The sequence below is a fragment of the Galeopterus variegatus genome, unplaced genomic scaffold (assembly GCF_000696425.1).
Source record: "Galeopterus variegatus unplaced genomic scaffold, G_variegatus-3.0.2 Scaffold303, whole genome shotgun sequence".
NCBI classification, from domain to species: Eukaryota; Metazoa; Chordata; class Mammalia; order Dermoptera; family Cynocephalidae; genus Galeopterus; species Galeopterus variegatus.
In genome coordinates, this window is record NW_007726414.1 from 475320 (window position 1) to 486714 (window position 11395).

General features: G+C 37.7%; 1 protein-coding gene across 1 annotated transcript in view; it reads right to left on the bottom strand.

Annotated features, from left to right (window-relative positions):
• FRMD4B (FERM domain containing 4B) overlaps window positions 1-11101 on the bottom strand; it is a 208103-nt gene extending 197002 nt beyond the window's left edge. The window contains exon 1 of the mRNA XM_008567202.1: window positions 10991-11101. The gene's annotated coding sequence lies outside the window, so the exon portion shown is untranslated. The remainder of the gene's footprint in view (window positions 1-10990) is intronic.
• Window positions 11102-11395: the final 294 nt, after the last annotated feature.

Here is an 11395-nt window from a genome sequence, read left to right on the forward strand (position 1 = left end):
GGAGAGGAAGATATAACAACCACAATTTTTTTTGAAGTTCTTACAACAAGCAAATGGAGGGGACACACTTGGGTGGGAGGGGGGAGAGGAAGGAGGGAGGGAGGTTTCGGTGATGGGACATAAGAATCAACTACATTGTATATTGACAAAATAAAAATAATAAAAAAAAATAATAATTTTGTATGAAGTCTATGACCCACATGCAATTGATTTTGTGTATAATGGGAGGTCGAAGGTCATATGTTAATTCATTTCTCTGGTTATTCAGTTTCCTAGAACATTTTCACATTGGTCAACTTATAAATTATGTGTTGATGTAGGAATATGTCTGTATTTCAGCACTGCTTAATTTGTTTTACCTTTTTTCCCTGTTTCTGAACAAGTATCAGACTTTCATATTTATTAAAAGTCTTTATTTAACAATAAAAAAAAAATAAAAATAAATAAAATGGCCCCCAAAAGTAAAAAAAATAAAAAAATAAAACGGCCCTTGAGCATTGTGTTGAATTGCCAAATTAGTTATGGTCTGAATGTTTGTGTCCCCCATAATTCACATGCTGAAACCTAATTACCAATGTCATGGTATTAGGAGGTGGGGACTTTGGGAGGTGATTAGGTCATGAGGACAGAGCCATCATGCATGGGACTACTGCCCTTATAAAAGAGGCCCCAGAGAGCTGCCTTCCCCTTCTACCAAGTGAAGACACAGCTAGAAGGCTCTATCTATCAACGAGAAAGTGGACCCTCACCAGACATTGAATTAGCTGGGGCCTTGATCTTGGACTTCCCTGTCTCCAGAACTATGAGAAATACATTTCTGTTGCTTATAAGCTACACAGTTTATGGTATTTTGTTAAACCAGACCAAATGTACTAAGTTCCTAAGTACTATAAGGCTGTGATGTGCTTGCAAAAAAAAAAAAAAAAAGCTTGTGTTAGATAAACTTCACTCAAGAATGAGTTATAGTACTGTTGGCCATGAGTTCAATGTTAATGAATCAATAATTTATATTAAATAGGGTGTCTAAACAAAAACACACTTAACACAAGATTATGTATTGACTGGTTGATGAGAATATTGTAAACAGAGACTAAACGAACCTACCCTATACGTCTCCCTAGAAGCAATGCTTTAGTATTTGCTAATTAAGTGTTCCTGGTGACTTTACAGAACATAATTACCTCAAATAACAAGAACTGACTGTATATATTTTTACTTTAAAAAGAAGTTGCTGTGATATGCTGTATGTTCCCTTTCTCTACTTTATAAATTGCATTTAAGATTTAGTGAGAAAAGTTGAAATTATTTTAAATAAAGTTTTTTGGATTATTGCATGATTGTAGGTTTCCATAATTCCCTGGTTCTGGTTTTCCAGAGAAACAGGCTATTGTCTGGTATATGGCATAGAAAGCTATTTTCAAAAAATTCCTCACTAGTAGGTAATTTATTACCCAGCTCACAAACTCTGCTCCAAACAGTGAAGCACCTCAGGCTTAAAATCTCAGCAGGACTCCATTGGAAACTTGGCTAATGAACATTCTGCCCTGTTGTAAATATTTAACACAGTTTTGTGGACTATCTGAATATCAATCTTAATTAATAACTCAAATGTTGGTATTCACTGCATATGTCAACCAGGGTTTTACAGGAGACCTGGAACCTTTATTACATCCTTGGATATGATTTTCCTTTACAAGTGTTGCATAAAATACACTGGCTTTGTCTTTTGGAAATGCACCATGTGGGGTGGTCCAGCAGGGGAAGTTATTTGGAAACAGAAGAAGATGTTGGGGAGCTGATCTGAGAGATGAGGTTCAGGCAGAGCCAAAAAAATAAAAAGGCTGTTTCAAATACATTTAGAAGAATATTAATGAGCAAGTTGATGTGTTTTCGGGACACACACACTCACCCTTTTTTTGTTATTGACAACTTCTCCTGACCAAATACTATCTTTCTGGGATTACTGATGCAATCACTGGAGTTAAGCTCTTCATCATGGCCTTGGCCTCTTCCCCAAGTATTTGTAAATACTAGATGACATTACAGTGCTTTCTATGTGGCAGGCACTATTCTAAGCACTTTAAATATATGAACTCATTTAATCCTCAAATAATCTTATGAGGCAGGTACAGTCATTATCATCTTCAGTTTAGAGATGATGAATGTGAGGTACAGAGATGTCACGTAACTTGCCCTGGGTCACACAGCAAATAAGTGGCAGAGTCAGAATTTGAACTCAGTGAGTCTTGTTTCAGAGTCTTTTCACTTGACCCCTATTGCTATGTTGACCCTCAGTAAAGCACTAATTATGCAAGACACCCAGTCCTAATACAAAAGGGATTTTTACAGTGGCTGCTTCTATTAGCAGCAATATTCAACTTATTCTTTCTTTCACTCTTCCTCCTTCCCTCTTTCCCTCCCTTTCTTTCCTTACTTCTTTAATTAAGACCTAATTTACATAGAGCAAAATTCACCCTTTTTGGTGTACAGTCTGTAAGTTTTTGACAAACATATATAGCCATGTAACCATCACCATAATCAAGATTAAATAGTTCTAGCACCTCATAAAATTCTTTTGTGCTCCTCTGCAGCCAATTCCTGTCTCCACCTCATCCCAAAGACCAGGAACTTTTAGCTAGGTGTCCATGATCCCCAAAGGATCCTTGCAAGGAATTCAGGAACAGAAAACTTGGATTGTGGGGATAAATTATAATTTTTTATTATCACTAATCTCTAACTGAAATTAGCATTCTTTCAATTACGAATACAGGTAACAAACTACAGAAATATTAGCAGTACCTGTGATTTGAGAAACCATAGATATTTTTATATCACATTACAATGGTTGCCTATATTGCAAAATATTGTTTATGCTCCTGAAAACAGCATTCTTTCAATTACGAATACAGGTAACAAACTACAGAAATATTAGCAGTACCTGTGATTTGAGAAACCATAGGTATTTTTATATCACATTACAATGGTTGCCTATATTGCAAAATATTGTTTATGCTCCTGAAAACTCTGACATTGCTGTACTAACTAGATCCATAGACCTATTGTTAGATCTTGTTATTTATTGCATTAATAAATAAGCACCATTGTTTTTGTATCACAAATGTGTTTAACGTTTTAATAACTGTATTTCAATTAATATAATTTAAATTTCATTTAAAATATTTTTTTCTAAGAAGGGACCCATAAGCTTCACCGATTTACTAAAGGGATCACCCTTCCCACAGCAGGGCTCTAACAAAAGCTGTATTTTGGCAAAACAAGTCACTCATGATGTATTCCACCAGTCTGAGCAATAAAGAAACAAAGCACATGAGCAAGCAAAAAACACTTTTGTACTTCAGAGAACCAACATTTCCACCATGTGCAAGATACAGAAATGATTAAGATTTAATCACTGCCCAATTGATGGAGAAGTTATACATCTTTCCTTAAAACCGGTTGTAGAAGGTGAGCTCTGCTCTTTCACAGCCAAATGATGACACTGCCGTCTACCAAGGTGGTACTTCAACAGCACCACCTGCCTGCTCTACGGGAATCACACGAACTGCAAAGACACTTGCTTTTCCAGCTCTTTGCAACTTCAACAGGGCTGACAGGGACTTCAGAAAGAGGAACCAGTCACCTGTGAGCTCAAGACTGACTCCAAGAGGGAGCAAGACATTGAGAATGGTTTATCAGTCACAACATCAACTGTAAAGATTAGGCAGAAGGTGAACATTCATGTTCTCCAATTATTTGGAATTTATGATCAGGATTGTACTATAAAGGCATATTGCTTGTCCTTCAGTCTATAACCTCCAAATTATTATTTTTCTTTCTTATTATTGTAATAAACAAATCAATAGAAAAAGAGGAATGGGAATAGGCAATTTTCCTAAGAAATACAAATAGCCAATAAATGTAAGAAAAAATCCTTGATTTCAGTGATAATCAAAAATAAATATTAAACAAACAAGGTACGATGTTTCTCTTATTAGATTGTCAGAAGCCAAATTACTTTTACAAGACAGATGAACTGATCTAAACACATATGTTGACTATCTTAAATCCCAATATGGAAATTCATAGTTAAAATCAAAGCAACATCTTTAAACATTAAATGATGAATTTAAATTTTGCTTAGGGGGATGGGTTAATTTCTGAAGCTAATTTCAAGAGGCAAGGCTAAAAGAATGAATGGAAGATTCTAAATCACAAATTACATAGAAGCAATATAAAAATTCATAGAGGCTGTTGATATTAACTTTACCTTTTGGTAATCAGGACTTGGACTGTAACGTTCTTTTATTTCTACCTACCCCCAGTCCTCTGTTTTAACATGATTTTTGTCCCCCCCGCCACCGTAGCCAGACAATGACTTAGGCAAATAGGAAGGTGGGAGACCTGCTATTGTTTTAAAAGACTTTCATCATCTTTCAGTTTTTTATATATAGTGTTATTATCTTCAACAATAGTTATTTTCTCATTTACAGTATTTCCATAACACTTTCTTAACAATATCTAATATATCAATGTCACTTGCTAGCTACATTGTAAATTCCTCAAGCACATTGTTTTCATTTTAAAAGGGCATTGTCCAGAGAGGCCATTTAATAAATGTTAATCAATTCTGCTGCCATAAGAATGTGGTGGAAGTAAAACTTCATAGGAAACAGAAGCTAGAGAATTAACGGTAAAGTTACACTTAATGCTCATTATTTTCAGATCACACTACCCTGAGATGAAGAGCGACACTGTCACCTGAAACTGGTGTTGGGAGTCATTATTCTGTTCACACAGCACACCCCACTGGCCACTGGGGAAAATTCACTTCCAATGCACAATTTAAAAATTAAATATTGACTCTGCTGGCGTACCACCTAAATCTCAGCGCTAATCGATTTGGAATTCAAGAACACACATTTCAGTGTCTGATTCATTCTATCACACAATGATGTTTTGTTCTTGGTACAAAGTAGACGGAAGTAACATTTATTTTATAAATGAACCACAATGAGATAGGTACTATTATTATCTTTATTTTCAGAAAACTTGGAGGGGTTAAATAGTAACTCACCAAAGACCCAAAAGCAAGTAAATGGGGGAGCTAAGAGTGGAACCTTGCTCCAGCGCTCATACTTAACGACTACACTATCTTGCCCCCTCTTATTCTTTAATGCTAAAATAAACTTTCAACGTTACAAAAAAATAGACCTGTCAGACGATAATTAGTTTCAAAGACTACCAACATCAGGTTAGGCCTTTTTTATACCTGACACAGATTTTTCTGAAGTTTGACAAAGAGCACAGGCTGTTTCCTGAGCACCTCATACAAAAGCAACTCCAAGGATATGCTAATTAAAATGGGGCATATGCCATAAGATATTGATGGGAATCAGAAGGAGCCAAATGGGCCAAGTTTGGAGCCTCTAGCAACTCTCCTCTTTCAGTTAGGCGAAACATCTGTACAGTGTGCTGTGGATAAGGTAATGGATAATGATATGCTAAACCGTAATGGAGAGGCTTTCATTACTGTGGATTTGAATAGACTTCAAAACCTCCGTGTGTTTGTGTGTGCGTGTGTGTGTGTGTGTGTGATTAGGGAGATTACATTCATCTAAGAGATTCAATAAGAGAAGGCTCCAGAAGTGGGAGGAATTTACATCTCAGGCTTGGATGGGAGAGTTTTCCAACTCACATGCACATCAATCTATCAGTAATGCCTGTCTGCAGCCCTGTGTTGGAAGGATTGTGAGATAGGTTCTGAGCACTATAAAGAAAGGGTGCTGTGTTGATGATTAATGTCTGTCCTGGCATGGGCAGTGGGGATGGCACATTTACTGCATGGTTGCTTCAGTCAGGACTAGAACATTCACAGCAGTGCCATACTGGTTCATTACCACAGAGGCACCTCAGAGATGCCACCTAGGACTGAGAGGAAAGATCACAGTGCAGACCTGGGAAATTTTAATCAGAAAAGAATGTGAGCTGTGAAAACTCAATTGTCTGTGGGATTTATCCTCAGTTGTAATAAAATAAGCCCACAGATGCTCTTGGGGGCCAAGATGACAGAAGGGCCACTGGCTGAGAAACAGAAGGGAAAAAAGCCAAGCAATTCAGCTGAGAACCTGTAATCCACACTGGGCAAGAGTGTGGTAGATTTGCTATTTCTTTGGCTCAGCCTCATAGATTTTTAGAAACATGACTATTTATAGGGCTTCTTATTTTTGGTATTTCTTTCACTCATCCCTTGAAAGCTTTTAGCAAAGTCTACTTGAAAATGTCAGCCTATCTCAGGTGTGCTGAAGGAAAATAAACAAAATTTTGGTCAACATTTGGTCAGAATACAGTTACAAAAAGGGAGAAAAAACTGACACCTAGTGGTAGATCTGGAAAATCCCTATTACCCCCCGTCCCCCCCCCCCAAAAAAAAGTATTCCAGGAGGCACTAAGCCCTCAATATTTCCCATGGGAGAATCACTCTGTGGTAAAATAACTCTGGGAAACAATGACATATTATAAAATATATATTCTTTTGTATTATGTCATATACATATTATATTCCTTTCTTGGCAATCCATATGGTTGATCTAAGTCCCTAAGAATTTCTACAGAAAAGAAACCGTTTAACTCCACTTAATTCAGCATTTCCTAAATTTATTTGAACAAAGACATGAAATTTCCTTTTTAATTAACCTAACATCTTGAAAGACATGAATCTTAGGGCGAAAGAAAGAATATGAGATCAATTCTTCTCCTTCCACTATGGAGATTTCCTTTCCAGAGCTCTTCCCTGCTAAAACCTTAGAAAACTTGCATTTTTACATATAGCATTGTCTTGTTTTCCTTCATGATCACATTTAGTAGGAAGCTGAGTAAATGTTAAAGAATAACTTCCCAGTTAGGGACAAGTAATTTACACATTTCAGGTCAAAAGTTTCTATTAAAGAAAAGTTAATTGCTTATCAATGCACTCAGGCTTTTCAGTTATAACTAAGCAGAAACGCCCACACAGTTTACAGACAGTTTTTCTGATACTAAAGCTCTTCAGAGTCGGGAGGTGGCAAAACATAGTTGCTCAGAGTGCTTTGTGCTTCAGAGCCATACTTCTGGCGTTTGATGACAACCAGCTCTGCTTCTCACTAGCTGCGAGACCTGGGGCGTGTTACATAACCTCTCTGTTCTCAATGTCTTCATTTGTGAAAAGGAAACAATAATAACTCCTAATCTGTTGAAAATTAAATGAGTACATTGTTTAAGAGTGCTTGGCAGTTGGATAGTAATTTGTTGCTTCTTAATTTGCACTACTAAACTTAGGTGGATGAAGCATCATTTAAAAGGAAGATAATAGCCTTTTTTTCTATTAAAAATATTGTTTTGTTTTAGGCCATGAGACCATTAGGAAACACCATCTCCCATCTCCAGAACATTTTCACCTTCCCAAATTGACAGTAACTCCCCGTTCCTCAGTGTCCACAGCCCCTAATAAGCATCATTCTACTTTCTGTCTCTATGAATTTGACTGCTCTAGGAACCTCATATAAGTAGAATCATACAGTATTTGACCTTTTGTGACTGGTTTATTTCACTCAGAACACTATCTTCAAGGCTCATCCCTATTGTACCACATGTCAGAATTTTTACTTATACACAATTTTGGCAGCTTTTTTCCTTTCACTTAATACATTTTAGAGCTCTATCCTGACACTTTTTAAAGGCCACACAATATTAGATGAAAGTACCATCATTTATTTTCTACTCTCCTATCAATAGCCATATAAACTGCTGCTATATTTTTGCTATTCAAACAATGCTGGGTGAACACACTTGTACATATATTGTTTTGTATTTGTACCAGTTTATCGGAAGATAAATTGCTAAAAGTTCTACTACTTGGTCAATAGGAATGTGCATTTAGAATTTTGATAAATACTGCCAAGTTAGCTTCCAAAAATACTGCTCCACTGACATTCTCATCAACAGTGAATATGGGAGCCATTTTGTCCATATTCTTCCAAAGAGGAGGATTTAAAATGTTTTGTCCTTGCCAGTCTCATAGGTGAAGAGCTTAGTTATCTAAAGCAGGTATAAGGGAGGACTTGCAGGTAAGCAATGAGGGCAGAAGGGTGCTTAGGGGTGAAATTAGAGGGTGTCAGAGTCTTCCTCCAACCTATCTGGACAACTGTTCTTACAGATCCAAGGCAGAGAACAGGATTCCAGGACAAACAGGACCAGAAGGGGTTCTGCTTGGTATTAGACTCCGGGCTTACATTCAGTAGAAATGCACACAATTGATGTTAAAATATTGACAATTCCTCCATAGTAGTTGGCAATTCGCCACTGCCCTGAGCCCCACCCTTGAATCCCACCCTATCCCCTCACAACACAGCAAGGTAAATAATCAAGTGTAAACCCACTGGCAAAAGGGGACCCTCTAGACGCTGCCCAGCACTATAGCCAATGCTTGTTCCGTTGATCCTTATCTGCGCTGACTGGTTGTTAACACAGTCAGCCCTCTGTATCCCGATTGGTGATTCAACCAACCTCCGATGGAAAATATTTGGAAAAAATAATAACAATACAACAATAAAAAAGTGCAAATAAAACAATACAGTGTAACAATTATTTACACAGCATTTACACTTTATTAGGTATTATGAGTAATCTTGAGATGATTTAAAGTATATGGGAGGATGTACATAAGTTATCTCCCAAGGGAGAAACTGTCTTTTTCATTCATTCTTTCACTCCCAAAATGTTTACTGAGCATCTCATATATGACAGTTGCTGGACAAGGATTCCAGAATATTACCGAGAAGAGGGTAAATACTGAGTTTACATACAAGTATGGAAGGCAGGTGAAAAATAGCAGAAGAGAAAAATAAAGAAAATGATTCCCGGTAGTAATGAGTGCGATAAAGGAAACAGACAAGGCTCTGAAGATGAGTTAATGAATGATTAGCTTCTGTCCTCATTGCATACCTGTGTATCCTCCCTTATAGATGCTTTAAATAATCACACTCATCACCAATCAGCCTGGTAAGAATGAAACAATTTTGGAATACTCCTCATTGTAAGGATATGGACAAATGGGCTCTTACAGTCGTTGTTGATGAAAATGCCATTTGGGGAAATATTTTTGGAAGCTAACTTCTCAGGGGGACTCCTTTTAGTAAAGAAGCCATAGAAGCCCCAGTCTGAGACTTAAAAGAAAAAGCAAAAAAGTCAGGGGCAAGGACAGGAGAGAACCCAGGCTGCACAGTGCAGTGTGTGCAAAGGCTCCAAGAGGACAGGAGCTGGTGCGTTTTAGAGGGACTGGAAGGAGACAGGAGTGAGTACAGGGAGTTAAGGGGATGAGGTTGCAGAAAATGGCTAGGCCAGGTCACGCCAAGCCTTACAGAGTATAGCAAAGAGTTTGAGATGGTCCAACTTGTAATTTAAGAAGATCCTGCATCATTTGAGTCTGTATTCTCTGATGCATCTCGAAGTACTTGAATCAAGAAGATAATGTGTGAGAGTCTGAGAAATGCACCGAGTGCATTTCTTTCATCTCTGCCTGGTGCCCATTAGTTCCTGGGTTGGCCGTATGGACAGTGCAAATATGCCCAGAGTTAAAGGAATGTTACCCTCCCCTTCCCCAACATCTTTTATGCTCCTCCATATCTTTATCCCTTTTAAAACAAACAACTGGGGCTGGCCCGGTGGCACACTGCTACAGTGCCCCCCGCTTGGGAGCGCGGCGGCGCTCCCGCCGAGGGTTCGGATCCCACAAACAGACCGGTTCCCGCTCACTGGCTGAGCGAGGTGTGGGAGCAACGCCGAGGGTTGCGATCCCGTTGCCGGTCCCAGTCCGGTACGGGTGCGACACTGAGGGTTGCGATCCGTTGCCGGACATGAAAAAAGACAAAAAATAAAAAAAAAAATAAAAAAATAAAACAAACAACTGAAATTTCCATCCCAGAAGTACGTTTCACTCAATGATAATTGTTGAGCACTTTTATGTGCTTGGCATTCTTCCAAGTGCTTTTCCCTAGATCAACTCATTTCATCTACTCAACAACCCTACAAGGTAGGTACTAATATTGCCCATATTTTACAGATAAGGAAACTGAGGCAAAGAGAGAGTAATTATTTTGATCACAGTCACACAAGGGTAAGTGGTAGAGCAAGAATCTCCAGAGTCCATATTCCTGACTGCTACACAACATTGAGAAGATAGTGAACACTGCCCTTAACTGTTGCACATTTTATTTATGCATAATTCATGCTTTTGCACAGTTTACAACAATACCCTTCAAACCACCTTCACCTGTCAAATATGAATTTGTGAGACCAGTTGATGAAGAACCATTTAGAGACATCATATCGTCATACATACCCAGCAGTTTGGTTTCTACCAAAAATGATTTCTGCAATCATTTAAATATTTCATTTCCCCCCTTATTATATTTTAAAAGGCAGTGGAAAATGGGAAAAAACCTCAAATATTGATACTAAGGATACAAAACACACCCTTACTACAACTGAGCTAAGGAGGAAAATCATTGCATGTATAAAAATTAGTTTGCTCAGTCGTCCACTGGACTTAAGCTGGCCAAATGTCCAACTGTGAATAAAAAATAATAATAACAATTTTACAAGTGTGTGCATAATATATTGGAAACAGGAAATTTGTCTAAGGTACAGTATGGTTAGCACATTGTTTTTTATTTGTTTATTTTGCTCTCTGGGAAGAGAACCTCTATAAAATGTAAGTCTACCATTCATCTTTCGGGTGTTTAGCTTTTATTTTAAGATGGGGAGTAACAGCTAATTTTCTCCCTCATTTGCTAGTAACACAAATGTTTTGATGGTATGTCACATCATATACTCTGTCATATCCTGTCCCATCCCCACTTGACAAGTCAACATGTACCCACACACAAGCATGCATAAACCCACTCTCCTGTTCTAATGTATCAAAGAATTTGGTATTTCCAGACTGTCCACTTACCTTGGACTAATAAGTATTCTCTTGCCTTCCTTTTGTTTTCACTGTAATAACCTTCAGGTTTTGTTTGCTATGCACAGATGTCATCTTTTTCTTTCACACATTCTTTCTTCTGGATTTCTCATCAAAGCCTGTATTACAGAAGAGAGAAGCTCCTTAATTTTCTGCTGGCAAATGGGAAGGAACTATAAATCTCAAGTCAGTGACATTTCTCATTTATTTCTAATTTTCCCCTGGCTGGCTACAGTTTAATCACAGTTTTAGAAGTTCACCTAATTAGATGAGATTTAGGATAGAATTATCTCAAAATGTAGATGAAACCGAGGCTGGTCTCCTTAACAATTAAAGATCTGATACTGATTTGGCTTCTTACCCAATGCATGTCATTGAATATACCTGTTAGACTTC